We start from the raw sequence: 21720 nt of genomic DNA, 5'->3' as shown, positions 1-21720 counted from the left end.
CCGCCGCTTGCCCCCGTGTCCGGGCCCACCTGCTGCATGTCTCCCCGGCCATGGCCTCCTCCTCCCTCCACACACCCCTTTTCCTCCTGGCGGCAGCGGCAGCGCTCCGCCCACCGGCCCAACCTGCTCCTGTTGCGCGCTCTTTCCTCTGGCAGCCGGCCCCAGAGTGCCACCGCCAGGCCGGCCGCCAGGCCCGCCACCTCGCCTCCATGGCCGGGCCCAGCCCACCCCGCCTCTGCGGCTAGGACTGTCTGGCTCCCCGGCCATGGCCGCCGCCGCCTCGCATAATTCTCCTGGGTGTGCCACCAGGACTAATCAGGTTCCCCCTGCAGCCCAGCCAATCAGCTGAGCTGCCGGGACGCATTTTTCCTGGGCACACCCAGGAGAATTATATATATAGATTGGATCGAGTCTGATTTTGCCCTCTGTATTGGCACAGTTCAGTACAGACAACCCATTCCACTGCACATGTTCAAATTGCTTCTGCAAGGCCTGGCATGGCCTAGGGCCTCACAGAGGCCATTTGAGCATGTGTGGTGGCCATTTTGTTTTCGGTCACCATTTAAAAAATAATAATTTTAAAAAATGGCGCCCCCTTCAAGTGGTGCCCGGGGCACGTGCCCTGCCTGCCCCAGCCTAGATACACCCCTGTTTTAAAGCACTAAGTACAAACAACCTGAGTTTTGCATAACTTCCACCTCACGCCAGCTTCAGCTTTGACATATCACTGCTGGCCAGCATTCAGCTTACGTTATGACACAGTGCCTGTAGGGCTATCTGTGCACAGAACAGAACAGATTGGATCAGATCCAGTTACAATTCAGATACAACTGTACTGATTCCTTGATACTGTATGAGATGATACCTTTCAGTATCTTCCTATATCACTGCTGCCCAAAATAGGTGTTTCCCATAGTCTGGGAAGCATACCAGCGGGGATTCGAACTGGCAACCTTCTGCTTATTATTCAAGCATTTCCCCACTGTGCCATTAGGTGGCAAAGGAAATATAATGGGAAATATCAGAAATGCCTTTTTTTAAAAAGTCATAATGGGATTAACCTTCCAGGGATGGTAGACCCCTGTAAGTGCTTGATGCCTCCCCAGTTTCAGGTGGATAACCCCAGAGGTTTCAGATAAGGTGATTCTTAAAATTTGAAGTGTAGTCCTCTTTTGTAACTGTTTTTGCTTTGCTTGAAGGCATGGTAGCCCCTTCTGAGAAGACTTTGTCCCCCAAGTTGCGGGCAGGATGCCAGGGTTTCTACATAGGAAGTGCAGATAAGTAAATTGCAGCATGTTTTCAACAGCTGTGAGCCTGAAATTCATTCCCTCATTGGCCCGCTAGAGGTGTCAGTCAGAGAACTCATCTCCTCACCCATCTCAGCATTTTCCATATATGGAAAATCACTCTATTCTCAGACAGTTGGAAAAAGATACCAAGTTTTGACTAAAATGATACAAGGCTTGTTCTTATGCATTGTGCAGCCCTCAGGCCTGGAGCTGAATTCATCATGTGGTGGTGGGTACACCTGGCTGCCTGAATAAACACAGAGCTGGCTTCTTCTTGCGGCAACCCTGTGTTGAAGTGGTTTGTTTTATTTATTTATGTTTACATTTATATCCCACTCCTCCTCCAAGGAGCCCAGAGTGACATACATAGTTATGGTTATTCTCACAACAACCCTGTGAGGTAGGCTAGGCTGAGAGATATGTGGCTGGCCCAGTGTCACACAGTGAGTTTCATGGCTGAATGGGAACCAATATCCCTGTAACATGAATATTGAGGTTTTGGTTAAATGCATTTAAACCAAATCAATTAGAAGTTGGATGCTAACCTAAGCAGATCTTAAATGAGTGGGCAGGCTCAAATCCATTATCATAAAGGATGAATGGTTATGTAGAGTGCCATACAGCCTATTGTGCTAGTCAGATTGAGAGTCCTAACGTGATTTAATGCTTTGAAGTGTTCCATTCTCAAAAGTATATCCATCTTCTTTCATTCACAAGGTTTCTTTTAAAAAGCTCTACAGCTGAGAACAGGATCTATTCCCTTCTCCATAAGCAGAGGAAATGGCCCCTGTTCTCAGTCTAAAGAAAACATAGTGAAATGAGAACAGACCATTCTGTGAACTGCAAAGGATTAAGGACACTGCAAAAAGGGATGTAGAGGGAAGGAGACCCCTTTGCCCTAGTCGGCAATTACAGGTGGACCCCAATTTTCACAGGTAATGAAAACATGAATAACATTAGGTCTATGGTGATTGGGGAGTAAGATTCCTACAAGGCAAAAATGCATGAAAAATAGCAGAAATCAGGGGGATAAGTGCCTGCTGTGCTCTGTGGGTCCCCAGCTGTCTAACAATGCCCCCAAAATGAAATTTTGGGGGGCCTATTTTTCTGCAAAAAATCAAAGGGAAAATTCTTTTTTTCACAGAAATGAGTCACAAAATGGCTTCTTTCTTCAAAATGGTGGCTGGAAATTTATTTTATTTATTTATCATATTTTTCTACCACCTGATATGTACATCTCTAGGTGGTGTACAAATTTTAATATTAAAAATGACAGATTAAAATACATAAAACACAATAAAATATGAAACAAATTATTAAAATTATTAAAATTAATTCAAATTAAAAGTTTGTGAGAACAGGAGTGTCTTGAGGGTTTTCTTGGAAACAAACAGAGAAGGAGATGCTCAGCAGGGAGCATATTCCAAAGCCCTGGGGCAGCCACAGAGAAAGCCTGGCCCTGAGTCACCACCAGACGAGCTGGTGGCAGATTGTAATAGGCGGCAGGGTTCATGACAAAGGAGGCTCTCTCTTAATAGCCCAGACCCAAGCCCTTAAGGGCTTTATAGGTAATAACCAGCACAGGCACGGAGCGAGGCTGGTGGCACCCTGTGTTTGGCCATGTCATGCCCTCACTCAAGGACAGGGGAGAGGAGTGGGGGGCAGGCAACTTACTAGAAGGTGGAGAGGCACCTGAGGTTCAGTGAGATAACTGAGACAGGCCAGGGTGAGTGATTGGCACAGGAGGAGCCCTCAGGACCGGAAGACCTTTGGGGAGAAGGGTCAGGATCTGAGCCAGAGTTTGAACAGCCACTATCTCCTTGAGGACGCAGACAGGAAAAACGTCAGCAACAGGTGAGGGAATTACGGAGGAGTCGTCGCCTCGCGAGGGGGCAACAGGAGCTAGATTGAATCTATGACAGCTGGTGGGGGTGGAGTGTTGATTGAGGGCACAAGGCCGAGGACTATAAATCAGGCAGCCTGAGCCTTGAACAACTGCTGGAAACAACACGTCAAATCGGCTCGAGCCTCCGTCGGACAGATTTTGACCTTGTAATTGGGCTTCTCACTCCTTACTCCGGTATCCCTGGAGAGACGGTTGAATCTGCCTCTCTAGCAAATAAAACAACTGAAACCTGATATCTCTGACCAGCATCTTTCATCGGGCGAGCTTTTGACAGGCCACCACCACAGGCCCCTGGCCTCACCCCCCACATCTGATGTCAGACTCATGGGGCCACCCCCGCATTTGATGTCAGATGCGCGGCCCTGTTTTGAAGGGAGATCAGCCCACGTTGCATTGAGCAGAGCAGGGCAGAGCGACTCCCTGCCTTTAAAAGGCAGGGAGAACCGTTCCAACCAATGCAGCGCAGGCCGATCACAGCGCAGGCGTGGCCCCGTTTGGGAGGGAAATTGGCCCCTCTGTGTAGGCAGCAAGGCCAGGAGCATCTCTCCCTGCCTTTGAAGTCAGAGAGAGTCACTCCAGCCCACATTGCAAATGCAGCATGGGCCGATTTCGTTTCCAGGCGGGGCCGTGTGGCCCTGTTTGGGAGAGAAATAACACCCACCCACCACCCACGTCTGGCGTGTCGGGGCCGCAGGGCAGGCGCGTAACAATGATAGGGCAAGGGGAGACAGTTGTCTGGGGGCCCCACTGCCTGGAGGGGCACCCCAGGGGCACCTCACGTGACTCCCCATTGCCCCCTGCCCAGCCCCAAGGCCCCTCAGCCACTTGCCCTGTTCGCGGTCTCTCCAGCTTGTTCTCCTGGCCGGCAATGCAGGCAGCAGACAAGCTGCAAAGAGCTCCTTTTCTCCCGCCTCTCAGCTGATCGGCGGGTGGGCGGGGCTTCCCCGGAGGTCTGGTGTAGGCCTCTGTGAAGCCTGAACTCCAGTAGGGCCCAAGCCAGCCAGGAAGGAGGAGGCAGCCAGAGTGGCCACCACTGCTCTCTTTAGCAGAAGACCCCCTGCTGCCAGGTAGAGTGTGAACTCCCTTTTGTGGTTACCTTCCCCACCCGGATATATAGGGATCTGCTTGCCATAGGGCTTTGATATTGGGGGGAGGGACTGAGAAGTCTCTGAATATTTATTTTTAAACAGCTTGGAAAATTTGCTGGCTTTAAAAAAACTATCTAAAAAGTCCTATAAGTGGCTTGTTTCATGGCAGAAAATTGCAAAAACTTCTGGAACAGTATTTTATTAATTTTATTTATTCATTCATTCATTTATAAATGCACTTATGTTCAAGTTGTTTTGCAGCCCAGAAGGTCTGAGTGAGAACTGTGAAGCATGTCTTGTGCTTTTATTTTATTTTATTTTTCTTGTGTGTGAACTGCTCCCCAATAACTTGCAGGGACTTCAGGGTAAATCTGGCCAACATGTGAATGCAGCACCTCTATTCCAGAGGAGATGTGTGTTAAAGGGCTTTAAAAGCCTCCTGTGAAAAACCTCCTGCAATCAAACTTGACTGAATTTGTTCAGAATTCTGAGAAAACAAACATAGGCTCACCCTGCATGGTTGAAAGTCTCCTTGGCTAATCTGCAGCGAGGAGGCAATTTTAATAATTAGTGTTGCTAGTGTGTTCTAGGCATTAAAAGTAGCACAAATATATAGTACTCAATGTATATCACTATATACTGTGAAGTGTGCATGTGTGTATTCAGTGAAATGTATTTCCAGGCAGCATACTTATTTTGAAATATCAGACTTAAATCCTTGGGGGCCTGGGGTGTGCGGAGGCCCTGGACTTTGAGTGGGGGGGCCCCATTTTAAAATCTTGTCTCTGGGCCCACTCCAACCTTGCTACGCCCCTGCCGCAGGGTATGGCCTCTGATTGGTGGCAGCCCAGGTTCTTTGAACCCTTTCGCCCAGTGATGGCTCCACCCCTGAACCAGCACTTTCTATTTTACCCGGAAACATATTGGCAGCCAGTGCAGTTCTTTTACAACCGGTGTTATGTGGTCCCTTCATGTTCTCCCAGAGACCTGGCACATGTAGAAACGACTTCTCACAGCACTCCGATGGAAACCCTGCCCCCCCCACCTGAACACACTACTTTCCATCACTGCTTTGAACCGCAGCAAGAGGACAACATCACAAGTCTGTTTCATGATACGATAAAGGGTGGTCAGCCGACAAAATGGATTGGTAGGAAATTAAACCCTGCCTCACTTCATGAACAAACTTATGGAATTCCCTACCACAAGATGGAGAGAAGGCCGCTAGCCCAGAACGCTTTAAAAGAGGATGGGAGCCTGCTTTGGTCTGGTCCAGCTGGCATGATCTCCTGGTGTCCTGGTTGCATCTGATCTGAACATTATCCCAGGAACAGTGCTGAAGAGGTTTGGGGGCAAAATGGGGATGGGGGATGTTGGAGCAGGGAGATATTCTTGCCAAGTTTAGGAGAGGAGAGCTGGTCTCGTGGCAGTAAGCATGACTTGTCCCCTTAGCTAAGCAGGGTCTGCCCTGGTTGCATATGGATGGGAGACTAGAAGTGTGAGAACTGTGAGATATTCCCCTTAGGGAATGGAGCCACTCTGGGAAGAGCAGAAGGTTTCAAGTTCCCTCCCTGGCAGCATTTCCAAGATAGGGCTGAGAGAGACTCCTGCCTGCAACTTTGCAGAAGCCGCGGCCAGTCTGTGAAGACAATACTGAGCTAGATAGACCAATGGTCTGACTCAGTATGTGGCAGCTTCCTATGTTCCTATGACTAAACTGGCTGCCGCATTCTGTACCAATTGTAGTTTCCAGACTACGTTAAAGGCAGCCTCACATAGAGCACATTACAGTAGTCTAGTCTGGAGGTTACCAGCACATGTACCACTGTTTTAAAGTCATTCACCTCTAGAAATGGACGTAGCTGACTTATCAGCCAAAGCTGATAAAAAGATCATTTCTGGCCACCGCAAAGACACAGATTTGTGAAAATTAACCCTCTTTAAACTTTTCCCTGCCGCACGTGTTGGGTGTCAATTGCCTGACCATGGATACATGAAAACGCAACTGATGGGGCCACGTGTACCGAGGTCCACCTCTACTTGGAGCACAAGGAATCCTATGTATACCAAAGGTCTTTCCAGGCAGCAATGGGGGGTGCTAAAACTGTGGGATGCTAAAGGTTTCTGGGCAAGTTCCCAGGTGTGATCTTACTCCTTGGACACGTGCTGCTGTGAGCTTACATGCTATCTCCTAGTGCCGGTAGCAGCTTGTCCTAACAAACTGGGGAAGCGGGGGGAGGCACAGCTGAGCTGCCTCTCCTGTAATATATATGTCCTGTCTCTTTAAGATTAGGTTGTGTTTGGTTGGGTGTGGCTCAGCTTTCTGTTTTCTAAGTGCCAAGAGTTGTGGCAGTCTTGTCTGAATTCAGAAGGCTTCTAAACCTACTTTGTCTCCTGCTTCTTCAGGCCCAAGATCAGGCCAACAAAGTGACTGGTTGTGAGTATGCCTAACACAACCTTACCTAGGAGAAGATACTACATTTCCTTCTTGGAGCAGCCTTAATAAGAGCCACTCTGTTTGCAGGTTGGCCATCCATCAGGTGGTGCTGTGCTGATTAACTGAGCACAGCTCCTATTAATGCTGGGGCAGGGCGGGATAGGAGAGAAAGGGCCAAATGGATCTTCAAGAAGAAGAGACATTTATGACCCTTGCCAGCACCACCACCCCAGCTCATTAGAACAAGCCTCTAGGGATGTGCACAAACTTGTTCGGTGTTAGACCACCAAACAGGTTCAGAATCCCTGCATTTGAAACAGTTTGAATGCGGGGGTGAGGTGGCTTTAAGGATTGGGGGAGAGAACAGTTACTCACCCACCCCTCTGCGCTTCCGCCTCCGGTGCTCTGTAGAGAAATAGGTGGTCGGGATGGCAGCATGCCTCCTTGCCGCCCAGTTGTTGCAGTGACTGGAAGTGGGACCACAATTTGCACTGCACTTCTGGTCCCACTTCCAGCCATTGCAACAATGGGGCAGCAAGGAAGTACACTGCTTCCTCGACCGCCTATTTTTCTACAGAGCGCTGGAGGGAGAAGAGCGGTGGCGGGGATGGGGGGGGGAGTGCACCCTCCCCCATTCCTTAAAGTCACCCCCACCCCACCATTGGCTCGAAGGGAGCTGGTTCCATGCACATCCCTACAAGCTGCTCCTGCCTAGGGTGATCATACACTCCATAAACACACTGAGCAGGGACTTTGCATGATTTTTGCAGCGCCATCTGCTGGTCACCTCTTGCATTCTGAGAAGAATTCACCTTTTTCATTAAACTTTTGTGGCAGGGTTCTTCTCTGCTTCCTGCCCCACCAGCCTGTACACAAGCTGTTTGTGCACATCTCTACTCTCTTGGCCAGTTAAGAATCAGTTAGTACTGTTATTGTTGAAGGATAGTGCTTGTTTGTGTATGTTGTTCAATGATGATGTTTAGTTTCTTAATAAATCTTCATTTGTTTTTTGAACTCAACTTAATGTTTGCGGATAATCTCTTGAGCTAAACTTCTTTACTACAAGAGCATACTCTGCTTTGCGAGGACTTTAGTGTTTCTTCTCACAGCCCTCAGCACAATGCACATACAGTGCCAAGGGCTCATGCCACTTGACTCATTCATTTCAGTGCAGAAATGGCAGCAAGTGCTCTCAGGGATACACACAAAGGCATTCCATATGTACCTCAAAGTGCATGTGGGTGTTTGGATCTAGGCACATGTGTATGTACATTTGTCTGCTCTCACTTTTGATTATAATGCATGGGCTGCCAATATGTTTCCAAGCAAAATACAAAGTGCTGGTTATTACCCATAACGCCCTTAACAGCTTGGGTCCAGGGCATTTAATAGAATGCCTTCTTTGTCATGAAACCTGCCACTAACTGAGATCACATGTGGAGGTTTAGTAATGGCTGCCACCAGCTTGTTTGGTGCCTAAGCAAGACTAGGCCTTCTCTGTGGCTGCCCCAGGGCTTTGGAATGTGTTCTCTGTCCGTATAAGAGCTACTCCATCTCTGGCCATCTTTAAAAATATCGCTTAAGATCCACCTGTTTTCTCAGGTCTTTTGCTAAAAATGTTTTTAAAAATGTTTTTGTTAAAACTATATATTTAAAATTTTAATTGTGTTTATTGTTGTGTGCACACTGCCTTGAGATTTAGGTGTTACATGGTTTATAAATATAGCAAACAGACAGATGTCAGCAGACAAGAAACTGTAGCTCAAGGGTTCTCAAACCTCAGCCCCCAGATGTTGTTGGACTAGAACATCTGGGGACCAAAATTTAAGAACTGCTGCTGTAGCTTATATGTGAAAGATAAGGGGAACCTAGAATATGGTTTAGGCCAGTTCCCCCCACCCCCATGTCCTCTAACCTGGCCCTGGTCCAGGTCCTACCATACACCTTTCTCCATCCTATTTAGACAGGTTCAACATCGAACCTGTTCAGTTCGAAGGTTGGGGGTTGAATCGAACCATCCCCTGTTCGGTCCGACCCCGGATCGAACACACACACCCTGCCGACTGTTCGGGGGATTTGTGGACTTAATTTTTTTTTTTTTAATTGTGTGTTACTTACCACCTTCGGGGGAGTTGCTGGACGTGGTGGTGGGGAGGTCCGCTGAGGTTCCCCCTCCCCCTGCCAGCCTCCCCTGCAGCCCAAACCAGCCCATTTAGCCGGCTTTTCGGCCTGTTCAGGCCTTCCCCCTCTGGTGTGGCCATTTTAGAGTCTGCTGCGCCTGCACAATTGGCCTCTGCATGGCCCAGACTCAACCAAACCAGGGGAGTTCGAGGGGGTGCCAGACCGAACTGGCCCGGTCTGGTTCAAGTCCGGTCTGGACTCAAACCGAGCCAGGCTAGCTGGTTCCATGCACACCCCTAGAGGCAGTGGCAGTACTAGGAAAAAAAATTGAGGGGTAGCATAGAAAGGGCAAAGTGCATTTATGAGTGGGTGAGCTGTGTCTCAAATGTTGTTTTTGTTTTTGTTTTGTTTTAGTTAGTTAGTTATCCAATTCTTATACTAACCTTCGTAAAGTGGCTCTGGGTGGTTTACACTAAAATAAAAAATACATACTGATTAAAACCAAAAACCATTGCAAAGCAGATTGAAATTAACATTAAAACTAAATATCATTAAAAGCCAAGCTAAAAAGATGGGTAAGGCTCTCCTGAAGGCCTCCAAGGAGAGATTTCTGAAACACACATGCGGGGCAGGTGTGGGGGGCAAGTTAACTGTGACTCAGGGGGTACCTGCCCACCCTTGGTGTGAGGCACGAGGGGAAGGGAACCAGGGTCTCCACCACTTTACCTCCTGCACCACCAGAACAGCTTACAGGGAAGATACGGGTTTGCTTGAGCCTTGCTGTTCCATAGCATCCCACCCTACCCCCACCAAATGGCAGGAGCCATTTTGAGAGAGAGAGACTCCCAGACCTAGTCTCAGCAACTTGTGTTGTGTAGCTGGTCCACCTGCCCATCTAATCCAATATGTGACCACCAGCCCACCTTCCACCACATGTCTTGCCTTTCTTCTCCTCATAGGTACTGACCATTGGTCCATCTAGCTCAGTTTTGTCTACTCTGACTGGCAGCAGCTGTCTAGGGTTTCGGGCACCTACCCAGCTGCCTTCGCAGCCCTGCCTGGAGATGCCAGGGATTGAACCTGGGACCTTCTGCAAGCAAAGCAGATGCTTCACCAGTGAGCTACAGCCACGGGCATAGCTAGGGGAGAGGGGGCCCATGTTCACCCCTCTCCCCAGTAGCCCCTGGGAGTGAGGGAGATAATGAAGAAAATAGGGAGGGGAGGAGCTGTGGGGCCCAGGTTCTTTGAACCCAACCACTCAGTTATAGCTACACCCCTGGTTACAGCCCCAATCTGTTACAAGAATTGTTCTGGACAGTGCTGGCTAGACACTCCAACTGTGCTTTTGGCTGTGTGTGGGGAATTAGCTTGGCTGGAGAAAGCAGTCCTGTTACAGTATCAATTTGAGTAAGTTTGCATTTTGGAAAAGATGAGGAGGCAGAAACGTAATACAACAGGTTTATTTAAGGATAAAAAGGGTACAGGAAGGCAAAAGTTGGTTAGGCAAGCCAATAAAATCTTAACAAGAATCTCACTGAAGGTAACTTTAGCTTGGGTTCCAAACTGTCTGTAGTTTAGTTCTTGCCGTAGAAAGTACTTGGAGGCAGGAATAGAAAGAAGAGAGAGGGGGCGAGGAGACTCAAAGAGGCAGAAGGTTAGTTTTACCTATCCTTAGTCCAGTGGTGTGTTCGCTGCACTTGCAAGTCAGTGCACCGGCAGGTCTCCTCACAGAAGAAAGGCAGGAATAAGAAAGGGTGAGGCGCAAAGGACTACCATTCGCATTCTTGAGAACCAGCAGTGTACAAATCCATGCAAACTCCAATTCCTAGACCATGTGGCTTGGCTAGGAGTATTTATACTCATTAAAATGCCCAGAGGCAATTCATAAGCCATGCTTCTCCCTGGAGGGGCAAAAACTCAGGTAGAACAATGAAGTTCATAGTTGCATTAACTGGTCAGTCTCAGGTGTGACTCACCAAACAAAAGGCAAAAGTAGTTTGTGGAAATGTGAATAGCTGGGCTTAAGGCTTATCTTGAGATGGAGATGAGCATGTCCAAGGTGCAAAAATATATATTTTAGATTTTAATGGGTTGCATCCCCTCTGGTCGTTGACAGCCAATTAAGTTATTGATGGTGGTTGGGAAATGCTCCCATTTTCCTGAGTTGCTGTAAAGAGTGCCAGCAGTCCTATCTCTCATAATTAATTAATTAATTAATTAATCGATTTTTATACCGCCCTTCCGAAGTGGCTCAGGGCGGTTTACAATTAAAACAGAAACATTAAAAACAATTAAAACAGAGATACAAATATAAATACCAATTTAAAACATCTTAAAAAACAATTAAACTATCAAAACAATTAAAACCCTGAAAACCAGGTTAACATTAAAACAATTAAAACTGATTAAAAACCCTGAAAGGCCAGGCCAAACAGATAGGTTTTAAGGGCTCTCTTGAAGGTCAATAAGGAATCAAGATTACGAATTTCTGCTGGGAGTGCATTCCACAGTGCAGGAGCAGCTACAGAGAAGGCCCGCCTCTGAGTCGCAACCAAACAAACCGGTGACAACTGGAGACGGACCTCCCCGGATGACCTTAACATGCGATGGGGATCATGTAAAATGCCTCTTGCCTCAGCCTCTTGCGAAAGGGAATGCCTCAGCCTCTTGCGAAAGGGAATATTGTCTTCCCTTGAGATGTACCTTTTGAATTAGGTCTACTTGCTGGCAGGTTGCCTTCTCTTGAGATAACGAGAGAGAGGCTGGGGATGGCCCCTTGCAGTCTTAGCTAGTGTGACCTCGGGGCACCTTGCCCCATGCTTTGCTTATGCCAAGTGACTGGCTGTGAGCCTTTGACAAATGGGGGCAGGTGAAAAGTTCATGATCCCATGAACTGAAGTACCCAAAATGTAGACTGTGAGCCCACAGTTCCAGTTGTATAGAGGGATGCTTTCTGTGTCATCCCAAAATAGAGCTGTTTTGGTAACAAATCTCCTCCGCCTGTGCCAAAACTGTACTCCCAACTGCAGCCTGTCTCCAAGTTTGACCAAGGCCTGACGAGGAGGGAATTCTGAATTCCATATGGTAGTATTCACGTACCACTGCTAGACTGTGTGCTGATATCCTAAACCTGAATATACCTGGTGGTGCACACCCACTTCCACCACTGGTTGTGCAAGTGTCTCTTCCCCTCCACACTCCATGGCCTGTACTAGACACTGGAGGAGGGCAGCATAATTTTGGCCCTCCAGCTGTTGTTGGATGACAACTCCCATCACCCCTTTTGGTCACTGTGGTTGGGAATAATGGGAATTGTCATTTGGCTGGAGGGCCAAAGTTGTGCAGCCCTGCACTGGAATCAGCTTCCTTCTTTGGGATTCCAAAACAGGCAAAGGAACACTAAGGGGCTATTCTCACGAGCAGCCTAACTCTGCCTGGGCTTCCCCAGGCAGGGTTAGGCTGGTTGTGAGGAGCAGCGAGATCCTCCTGGATCTCTCCACTCCCTGACTACCTAATCCCCTTAACTAACCTTGCTTTTAGCCAAGAAGGGTACTCTCACACCCTTAACCCAGCTACTGGGTATTGTTTTACTCTTTGGGCTGCATGTTTTACTCCAAGGCTGCAACCTTGGAGAAGCCGCTGCCAGTCTGTGAAGACAATACTGAGCTAGATAGAGCAATGGTCTGACTCAGTATATGACAGCTTCCTATGTTCCTATGAAGCGAGCTGGTCTTGTGGTAGCAAGCATGACTTGTCTCCTTAGCTAAGCAGGGTTTGCATATGAATGGGAGACCTGTATGAGCTCTGTAAGAGATTCCCCTCAGGGGATGGAGCCACTCTGGGAAGAGCAGAAGGTTTCAAGTTCCCTCCCTGGCTTCTCCAAGATAGGGCTGAGAGAAATTTCTACCTTGGAGAAGCCGCTGCCAGTCTGTGAAGACAATACTGAGCTAAATAGACCAATGGTCCGACTCAGTATATGGCAGCTTCCTATGTAAGCCCAAGGAGTCACAGAGATGGGTGCATAGAGCGCCTGTCTGAGGGGAAAATGCCCAATGCAATCCTTATGCAATGAGTTGCATTGAGGGATGCCTGGTGGCTGGAACAACAAGTTCTGGCCCCAGGTCCTTCCACCCTGCTCCGTGCTTCACAGAGCTGCACAGACATGGCTGCCCATGGGATTGTGCAGGAGACACACCGAAAAGGACCTCCGTGGATGTCTAGGGGGAAGGTAAGGTGAAAGCAGCCTTCCCTCGTGCTTTCCCTGCCTGCCCATTGCAATTGTGTGAATCTCCCCTAAGTATACATCTTTTCTCATTTATTAATTTTGTTTGTTTGTTTGTTTGTTTGTTTGTTTGTTTGTTTGTTTGTTTAACATATTTTTATACTGCCCAAAATTTGAGTCTCTGGGCAGTTTACAATTAAAATAATTTAAAACGTTAAATCATTTAAACATTAAAATCATTAACATTGAAATCATTTAAAACCAACACTAAACATTAAAACCATAAATCTAATTAAAAGCCTGGGTGAATAAATATGTCAGTGCCTTTTTAAACGTTGCTAGAGATGGGGAGGCTCTTATTTCAACTTAGAAGGAGTGTGTAAATGGCCCATAGATGGTCCTTGATGCACGGTCAAATAACCAACTGCTTCACAATTCTACACTCCTATGATTCTCAAAGAGTTATTTATAATATAATTATCCATCTTTAATTGGAAGAAATATTTCATCAAAGTGTTAGTGCTTTGCTCTTTTCTGTAAAGATTGTATTATTATTATTTTTTGTTTACACAGTCAGTCAAGTGTTATTGACTGGTTTGTTTTATCCGGACATCGAGTCCTTCCCAAGGACCTGGGATGACTGAATTTTATTGTCAATGTTGTTGCTGTTATTATTATTGATATCATAACAGAATACAGGCTGTTCCCAGTAAAGTTGCTTTTTGTAATTGACTGGTAGTGATTTCTGTGGCCCCTATGATGTTGAGGTGCTCTTCAAGTTGTTCTGGAATTGCACCTAGGGCGCCAATTACTACTGGGATTATTTTGGTATTCTTCTGCCACAGCCTTTCAATTTCAATTTGTAGATCTTTGTATTTTGTTATTTTTTCTATTTCTTTTTCTTCTATTCTGCTATCACCTGGTATTGGTATGTCAATTATTTTAACTTGTTTTTCTTTCTTCTCAACTACAGTTATATCTGATGTATTATTAATTATTATTATTATTGATGGTTGTAAACAGTTTAGAAACAGTTGGGTCACCATTTTTCAGACCACCAGCGATGCTTTATTTAAAGTAAATTGTTGCTAAAAGTTTTCCTCCACCGTATCAATAATTTGCCACTGTGCTTTTTCATTGTGCTTCAGAATTCACTGCACTAATCAATGTCTGTATCTTGTGGTGTTAAAATTTATTAGCCTCTCAGATTTCCTTTTCAAAAGGACATTTGTTCCAGGATGCAGCAAGGCAGCAATTATCTATAAATAGTTATCCTGAAGCTCAAGACTTCCTTTGAAAAATTGAATATATTTTTATTTAGGATTATTTTAAATCTCCTTGAGTGTAAGAGCTGTATATAAAGTTAACTTAAAGGAATGATTCACCCACTCCTTATACCAAGGTCAGTGGCCAAAGAATTATTCTCAGAATAGCAGAAAGTAACAAGGATTTACACTAAGTATAGAATACAATACACACTTTTTAAAAATGTTAATAAATCTGTATACCACCCTTCAACAGACAATTATCAGCATGGCTTATAATAAATATTTTAAAATAATAACAAATGCATGATAAAACAGCAACTATCAATAAAGTGAGATAAAAGCAAATGTAATGCAGTGTTAAATCTCCTTAGACATAGGGATGTACAAACCAGTTCGAATTTGAACTGGTTCAGTTCGAAGGTTCAAACTGGGACCAAACAGGGCATTGCATTGGCAATGCCGGTCTGAATTCAAACCAACTGAGCCAGGTTCATTTCGAGCCTGTTTGAAGGTTCTAGAGGGCATTTTAGATGTGTCCTCCATTTTGTGTGACTTGTGTTGCTTGATTTCATTGGCTAAGCTCTTGCTTCCCTGATTAGTCAGATGAGTCTGGCTCTGCACTTTGCCAGTCCTTGAGAAATGGCACCCTACTGGCCAAGGGGGAGGGCAAAGGTGGGGGCTCCCAAAGGAGGGAGCTTTAAATCCTATTTAAAGCCAAGCCTCTGACCTAGCAAAATCACTCTGACTGCAGTGATCCTTGGCTTCCTTCTGGCCTGCTGTAGCTACTACTGGTGTGGTGAGAGTCTGCTTGGCAGCCTGCTGTGTTTTTGTTCCCAATCCTCCCTTCTGCCTGTTTTTCTGCCCCGCCCCCTTTCTCTCCCCTGCTTTAAACCCTTTTCTCCCTGGTGTGACTGTGTGTGTGTGTGTTCGTTCCTTCTACAGCTTTAATTCCCCCCCCCGAGTGAGTGAGTGAGTTTCTGTGTCTCTCCCCCTCCCCCCTCCTCTTGGCCAGGGTGGGGCCCAGGCCCTTTGGCCTGAGGCCTCTCTCTGGCCCATTTCCCTAACCCAGTCCCCACTTCCCCCCACCTTTTTTGCTTTTGATGGCTGCTGCTTTTAAATCTGTTGGCTGTGTTGAGATATATATAGAGAGAGTCCTCCTCAGCTCAGCAGGCACTGCTGGTTGTTTTTATTTTATTCTGAGTTCTTTGGGGGTTCCCCCCACCTTGTTTTCTCTGGAGCAGGTGCTTTTCTTTGTTAATCCTTTTCTTACTGTGCTTAGCACACTGCCTATTCCAGAGTCCAGCACCTCTCTGTCCACCCCTTCCCTTCCCTCTTCCCCATCCCCATCCCCACAGGCTTTCGCCCCATCAGCCTTTTTATTTATTTTCTCAGTTCTTTTACTTTTAATTTGTTTTTTGGGTGGGTGAAATAGCTGGAAAGCTTTTCATTCTGCCCTACCCCCTCCCCAGCTGTGCCTGCCTGCCCGTGCTGTGCCAGCCTGCCAGTGGTCTGGAATTCCTTCTTTTTTTCCTGACCAGTGCGTGGGGCAGAGGATCTCCAGGACAATGAGGACAATACTTTTTGTTGTCCCCCTTTCCCCCTTTAGTGTTCCTTAAATAGGACCTCCTTTCATGTTTGGGTGTGGGGAGGTAGATTTTCTGTGGGGGTTTTTTCTTTACATGTTGTTTCTTGTTTTCACAGGTCCCCCCTTAGTTGCCCCCCCACTTGTATAATTTATTACATTGTTTTTTATCGTATCGTATTGTATTGTTGTAGGTGGAGTGGGTGGATAGACTTGTTTTTAAAGGGTTTTCTTTAAATAGGGTTTTTTTTAAAAAAAAAAGGTTCACCCCCATAGGTTTCCCCCCATAGGCTTTTTTAAAAGCCCCCCCCCCCAGGGTGCTAAAAAAACCCCTCCATTTTAAAAACATTTTTCCATTTTTTTTAAAAGCCCCCATGGTCTTCAGGAATGTCTGGACGCTGTGTGGCAAACAAAGCTCACAGCCGGTTGGCAGGCAGAGGTGTGTGTGGGGCGGGGGTCCCTAGGCAGAGAAGACTCCATCTTCAGATCCCACAGGTCCCCATCAGTGAATTCTTTGGCCCAGGTGAGGTGGTGTTGTGAAGGCTCTCCTATCTAGAGGAGCCTGATGCTGACGCCAAGCCAACTCCTGGACCATTGGCAGGTCCATCGGGTGGTGCACCGCCAGGGCTGGTGCCCGGTGCAGAGCCTGGTGGTGCAGGGGGCTCTTCTGCCAGGGAAGCTTCTTCCATGGTGAGGGTGGAGGGCAGGGGCTGGACGGTTGGCAGTGCAGCAAGATTTCCCATCCTTCTTGCAGCCCCCTCCAAGCTCTTCTCACCACTCAGTGGAGGCCTCCCTGATGATGACTAGGTCATGGTAGAGTCCAGAGCTGGCTCCTCCCAGTCTGGCTCCAAGGGGGAAGGGTCTGCTGCTGAGGTGGAGGGGGTGGCCCTTCCTCCAGTGAAGCCAGGCCCTTCTTCTTCCACGCAGGGTGGAAGGGGGTGAGTGATGGTGGTGGGCGAGCACCAGCAGCCCCTTAGGTCTGCTGTCCCCGAAGAGGCCCAAGACGGTGCCCAGGGCATTGGAGGCCACCCAGAGCAGTGATGTTTGGTGGCATTTTGAGGTCCCTCAGGATGCCCCAACTGCTGCTTGCTGTGTCCACTCATAGGCAAAACTAGGGGGGCACCCAGGGCACATGCCCTAGGTGCCACTTGGGGGGTGCCAGTACCATACTGCCCCCACCCTTTCCCCAATTCATGAATTATTTCTTTTAAATTTTTTTTTTAAATTAACCTGTAGCCCCTTCAGGGGAAGGCCTGAGGGGGGTCCGCAATGGCTCCCCCTCCAGCCTCTTAGAACACTGCCACAACCCATCCCAGTCTGATTTCAGGCCTGTTCAGGCCTACAGTGATCATTGATCACTGTGATCAATGATCATTGATCATACAGTGATCATTGATCACAGTGATCATTGCAGTGGCCATTTTGGAGGTCGCCACACATGCTCAAAAGGCCTTTGTGAGGCCCTAGTCTAGTTTTTTCCTGATCTAGGGAGTCAGAAGAATGCAATAGACCCGAGCCGTTTAAAAAACAGGTATAGATGGCACAGAAGTAAGTAGACAAAACATCCCTTAAAAAGATAATATTGGTTTAATACTTTGTAAGCTGGCAAAACTGAAGGATGGGGAGGGAGAGAGGCAAGGAATAAAATGGAAATATTCACTCGCATGCTCTTTAATTCTCTATACAGAGCTCTATCTTTATCTGCATATTTGTCAAGCAATCTGATTGTAAGGTTTGTGGGATTTCAAACTTGGAAAGTGCCTGCCTTTAACTTGTGTGGTGCTTTAAAAAAAGCCTCCTCAAGGAACATGTTCAGCAAGAATGTGGACCCCTCACTGTACAGGCGGTGCAGGTTGCTCGTGTCAGCCATGCTGCATGTGGGACTGGCTTGCACCAGCGTACATTTCTGTCATGGCTTAGACCTCTGACTCAGAAGAGTCAGAGGTGGAACAGGAGGATATGGTTGGTAGTGAGGGCTCAGAAGCACAGAAATAGGATTTGGCAGGGAGACCAGACTCTGGAGCTGAGGAATTGGAACAGCTGCCAGACATGAAGGCTGATCAGGAGGAGGCTGGGATTTCACCTGTCTTGAGAAGACGTCTCAAGAGGAAGGCTCAGTGGGAGACACGCAGCTGCAGGATATCACAGGAGAGGAAGTAGAAGTGCTGACTCAGGGAAGCTTGATTGGCTGCTGGTTCTCTTGAGCCATATATTAAGCAGTCTGTGACTTGCACAGATGCTGTTAGCAACTTTCGCATACCGCAGACCATGTTTCTATTTAGAATTCCTCAACTTTTCGAGTTCCAGTTTGCCCTTGTTCTGTTCTTTCCTGCTCTGCGTTTCTTGTTCTGTTAATTCCTTGCTCTGGTGTCCTTTGTTCTATTCATTCCTTGCTCTGTTGTTTTCTTTTTAGTTATTACTCATAGAGGGGGGTACCTAGTTTAGTTCAGGGGACTTGTTACTACTATTTTTCTTTGTGAGTCTTTCGTTTTCCTTTGTGCAGCTTCGCTGCTACTTTCTGTATAACTCACGGCGGGAGAGCTGAAGGGGTTGCAAATCCTGTTGGGTTAGCCGAGCTAACAGGTTTAGGACGATTTCACCACTGATCTGTGGAACAGTGTGACTGGGATGCACGCTGCTTTCTTCGCCTTGACCACCCACTGGTGGGGTCCGGAAAGAGAGAGGACCTCAGGTACTGCCTCTGCCTCCAGCACGCCCCACACCACATTTCAGTGCAGGTGGGCTGTCTTGCACGTGAAGGCCTTGGATGTCAAGCACACCAAGGAGAAGATGGAAGCTACACTCAGCCGCCAAAATTGAGGAGTGGATAGGCAGGTTGCCACACCTCTCCCAGGGCTTCATTGTGACAGACAATGGCTCCAACATAACAGCAGCAGTAGAGTCAATGTTGGAGTGTATGAACATCCTCTGCATGGCACCCATGCTCCATCTGACTGTCAGGGATGCCCTTGGCCTCAAGGAGGCAAAGGCATTTAGGGAACAGGGTCACCCCATGGTAGGTGCTGTTGCTGCCATGGCTGCACTTGTGGAGAAGTCCCGCAAGATTGCAGCCCACATCCACTGGAATGAGGAGTCCAGGCACCTGCTTCATGAGCAGCAGCGTGTCTATGGGCTTCCACAATATCTCATCCCCATGAATGTAGATACCTGGTGGAACTCCATCTTCCTCTTGTTCCAGAGCCTGCTGGAGTAGGAGGTGGCCCTTGACAACCTGGCAAGGAACAAGTCCTTGGGCATGTGCAACCTATCCAATGTGAAGTGGAAGCTCATGTCCGAGATGGTGTTGGCACTCGAGCCCTTCCTGTTTGCCACAAAGAGCTTATGTGGCAACACCACTTCTCTGAGCCAGGCCTTTCCCGTGGCTCTCCTCCTGGAGAAGCTGATGGGTGAACTGCAGACTTTGCTGACCACACCAGAGGGGTGTGCTCTGGCTGGAAAGCTGAAGGCCAGGGTTGTCGGCAGGCTGGTCGATGAGTTGGGTGACAGGGAGGAGTATGTCCTGGCTTGTCTTTATGACCCGACCATCAAGGGCAATGTTGTTTGCGTGAATGACTTGCCCAGGTGGAGGGACCTCCTGGTCGATAGAGTTGGGGAAGAGGAGGTCACTAGGATAGACAGAGACAAGGAGGGTGGTGATGGTCCACCCCCAGAGTGTGCATGACCCCACCCAGCAGCAGCAGTGTGGGCGACCCATCAGCTCCCACCCCTTCTTCTTCTTCCCAGTCTGGCGGCACGGCATCTCAGGCGGCAGCACCAACACAACAGGTGGTTCCTCCCACTAAATCAGCCCAGTGGTTTAAGTGGGTGTGCCTTGGCGCCTTGCCTAGTTTGCAGGAGATGCAGCCTACCAGGCCGACCAGTGCTGTGCAATGTGTTGCCCAGTACTTGGAGGATCCTGTGGAGAAAGACCCCGAGATGGACCGTGTGCAGTTTTGGGCAACCCACCGCCAAGTCTGGCCGGACCTGGTGGTAGTTGGTGTGCACCTCCTCTCCTGCCCGCCAACCAGTGTCCAGAGCGAGCAAGTGTTTTCACATACTGACAACATAGTAACATCCACTCGGTCCCAGTTGTACCCTGGCTTGGTCAAGCAGCTGGTTTTCCTCAAGGTTACACTCCCCCTGCTGGGCTACTTTGAGCTGGAGGTTGAGCTGGGTGAGTGATTGGCCCATGGTTGACCTATGGTGCCGGTCACCTGCCCGGCAGCTTCCACTCATCCCTATCTGTCGTAAATCTGTCAGGCTAGCCAGACGAAGTGTAACAGAGGCAGAAGTAGAACAGCAAAAGTCTAATAGGAATAAATGCTCCAAACCATGTCCAGTCCGAGTCAATCCAATAAATCCAACAGAGTCCAAAGCGAAATCCACAGGCAAGGTCAACACAGTCCAGGGTCTAAACATGGTCAAGGTAATACCCAACACAGCCAATTAGCTCACAGGAAATTGATGTTGCTATCAGCAGGGTAGCTATGTTACAGTTGTCTTAAATAGGCTGACCCCGGGTGCTGTTAATTAAGAGTTGCTGAGTCAGCAGCTTTGCCTGTTGTTCTACGCATGTGGCTTCTTATCTCTTACTGTCTCTTGGACTGGTGCCTCTCCACAGCTGAAAGTGGTTGCGCCTCCTCCACAAGAGCTGCCTCACCCAGCTCTAACTCATCTTTGACTGCTTGTGCGTTAGACCCACTCTCCTTTGGAACTTCTGGTCCTTGTCCACCCTCCTCTGGTGTGATCTGCTGTCAGCTCTGTCTCCACCTCCAACTCCTCCTTGGAGTCTTCCAGCGCATGCCTGCTAGTGCTGTGACTTGGCAACTGGATACCCCCCCCCCCACTGGTATAACCCAATGCTGAACTAGCCCCTGGTTCCACCTGACCACAGCACTCGGGGGGGGGGCATGGTCACACACACAGATCCTAGGTGCTTTGTGCCAGTGTGGCACTCTGTAGATGACATGTAAATACGTTGATGTGTATTGTGTTGCTTGTTGTTGTACATAGTTGACTTGCAGGGAGAGGGCAGTGGGACTGCCAAAATCTATATCTGTAAATATTTCAGTGTGTGTAAATATGTGCTTGTGTAGATAGAAGTGTTGTGTGTGCATACGTGGAGGTTTCCTCTGTTGTGTGTGTGTGTGGTGGGGTGGATGGTACAATACTAGTAGTAGAGGTTTTTCCTTTCCTTTCTGTAGTGTTTTTGGTCTGGTATTCATGTCGATAGACAGTTGTTGGTATAAATATTACTGTATAGCTGCTTTATAGATGGATTTTTATATATACTTGTGTATATACGTATTTGTGAATTGTTTTTTATTAAGTGTGCCCCCCTCTTTCCCCTGTCGTTTGGTTCTGCTGGCACACACACACACACCAGACACGCATGCACTGGCCTTGTTGAATAAATGGTCTCCCACCACACCACATCGTGTGTGGCCTCAACTGACCCGCCTCTCAACCGGACTTTCCTATCCCTTTAATTTTTTTCAGAGCCCCTTTCTCTTTCCCCTCTCCAGTTGAGTTCTGCTGACACACATGCGCGCACACGCACACACGCACGCACACATGCACACACCAGACATGCATGCACTGACCACGATGAGTAAGTGTTCTCCCACCACAACACGTTGTGTGTGGCCTCCACTGACCCACCTCTGAGACGGACTTTCCTAACCCTTTAATTTTTTCAGAGCCCCCTTCTCTTTCCGCTCTTCTAGCTAGCAGAGCAAACACACACACACCAAACACAAACAAGCATGCACGCCGGCCACCACGTACCTGGGGCCCTCTGTGGCCTC

At 47.9% G+C, this 21720-nt stretch overlaps 1 long non-coding RNA gene across 1 annotated transcript in view; it reads left to right on the top strand.

Moving 5' to 3' along the window:
- Positions 1–4167: 4167 nt before the first annotated feature.
- Positions 4168–21720, top strand: part of LOC128352394 (uncharacterized) — a 47334-nt gene continuing 29781 nt past the window's right edge. The window contains exon 1 of the long non-coding RNA XR_008320374.1: positions 4168–4262. This is a non-coding gene — a long non-coding RNA (uncharacterized LOC128352394). The remainder of the gene's footprint in view (positions 4263–21720) is intronic.

The sequence above is a fragment of the Hemicordylus capensis genome, chromosome 3 (assembly GCF_027244095.1).
Source record: "Hemicordylus capensis ecotype Gifberg chromosome 3, rHemCap1.1.pri, whole genome shotgun sequence".
Taxonomy (NCBI): Eukaryota; Metazoa; Chordata; class Lepidosauria; order Squamata; family Cordylidae; genus Hemicordylus; species Hemicordylus capensis.
The sequence above is the reverse complement of the archived record's forward strand: the minus strand, read 5'-3'. Positions and strand labels throughout refer to the sequence as shown.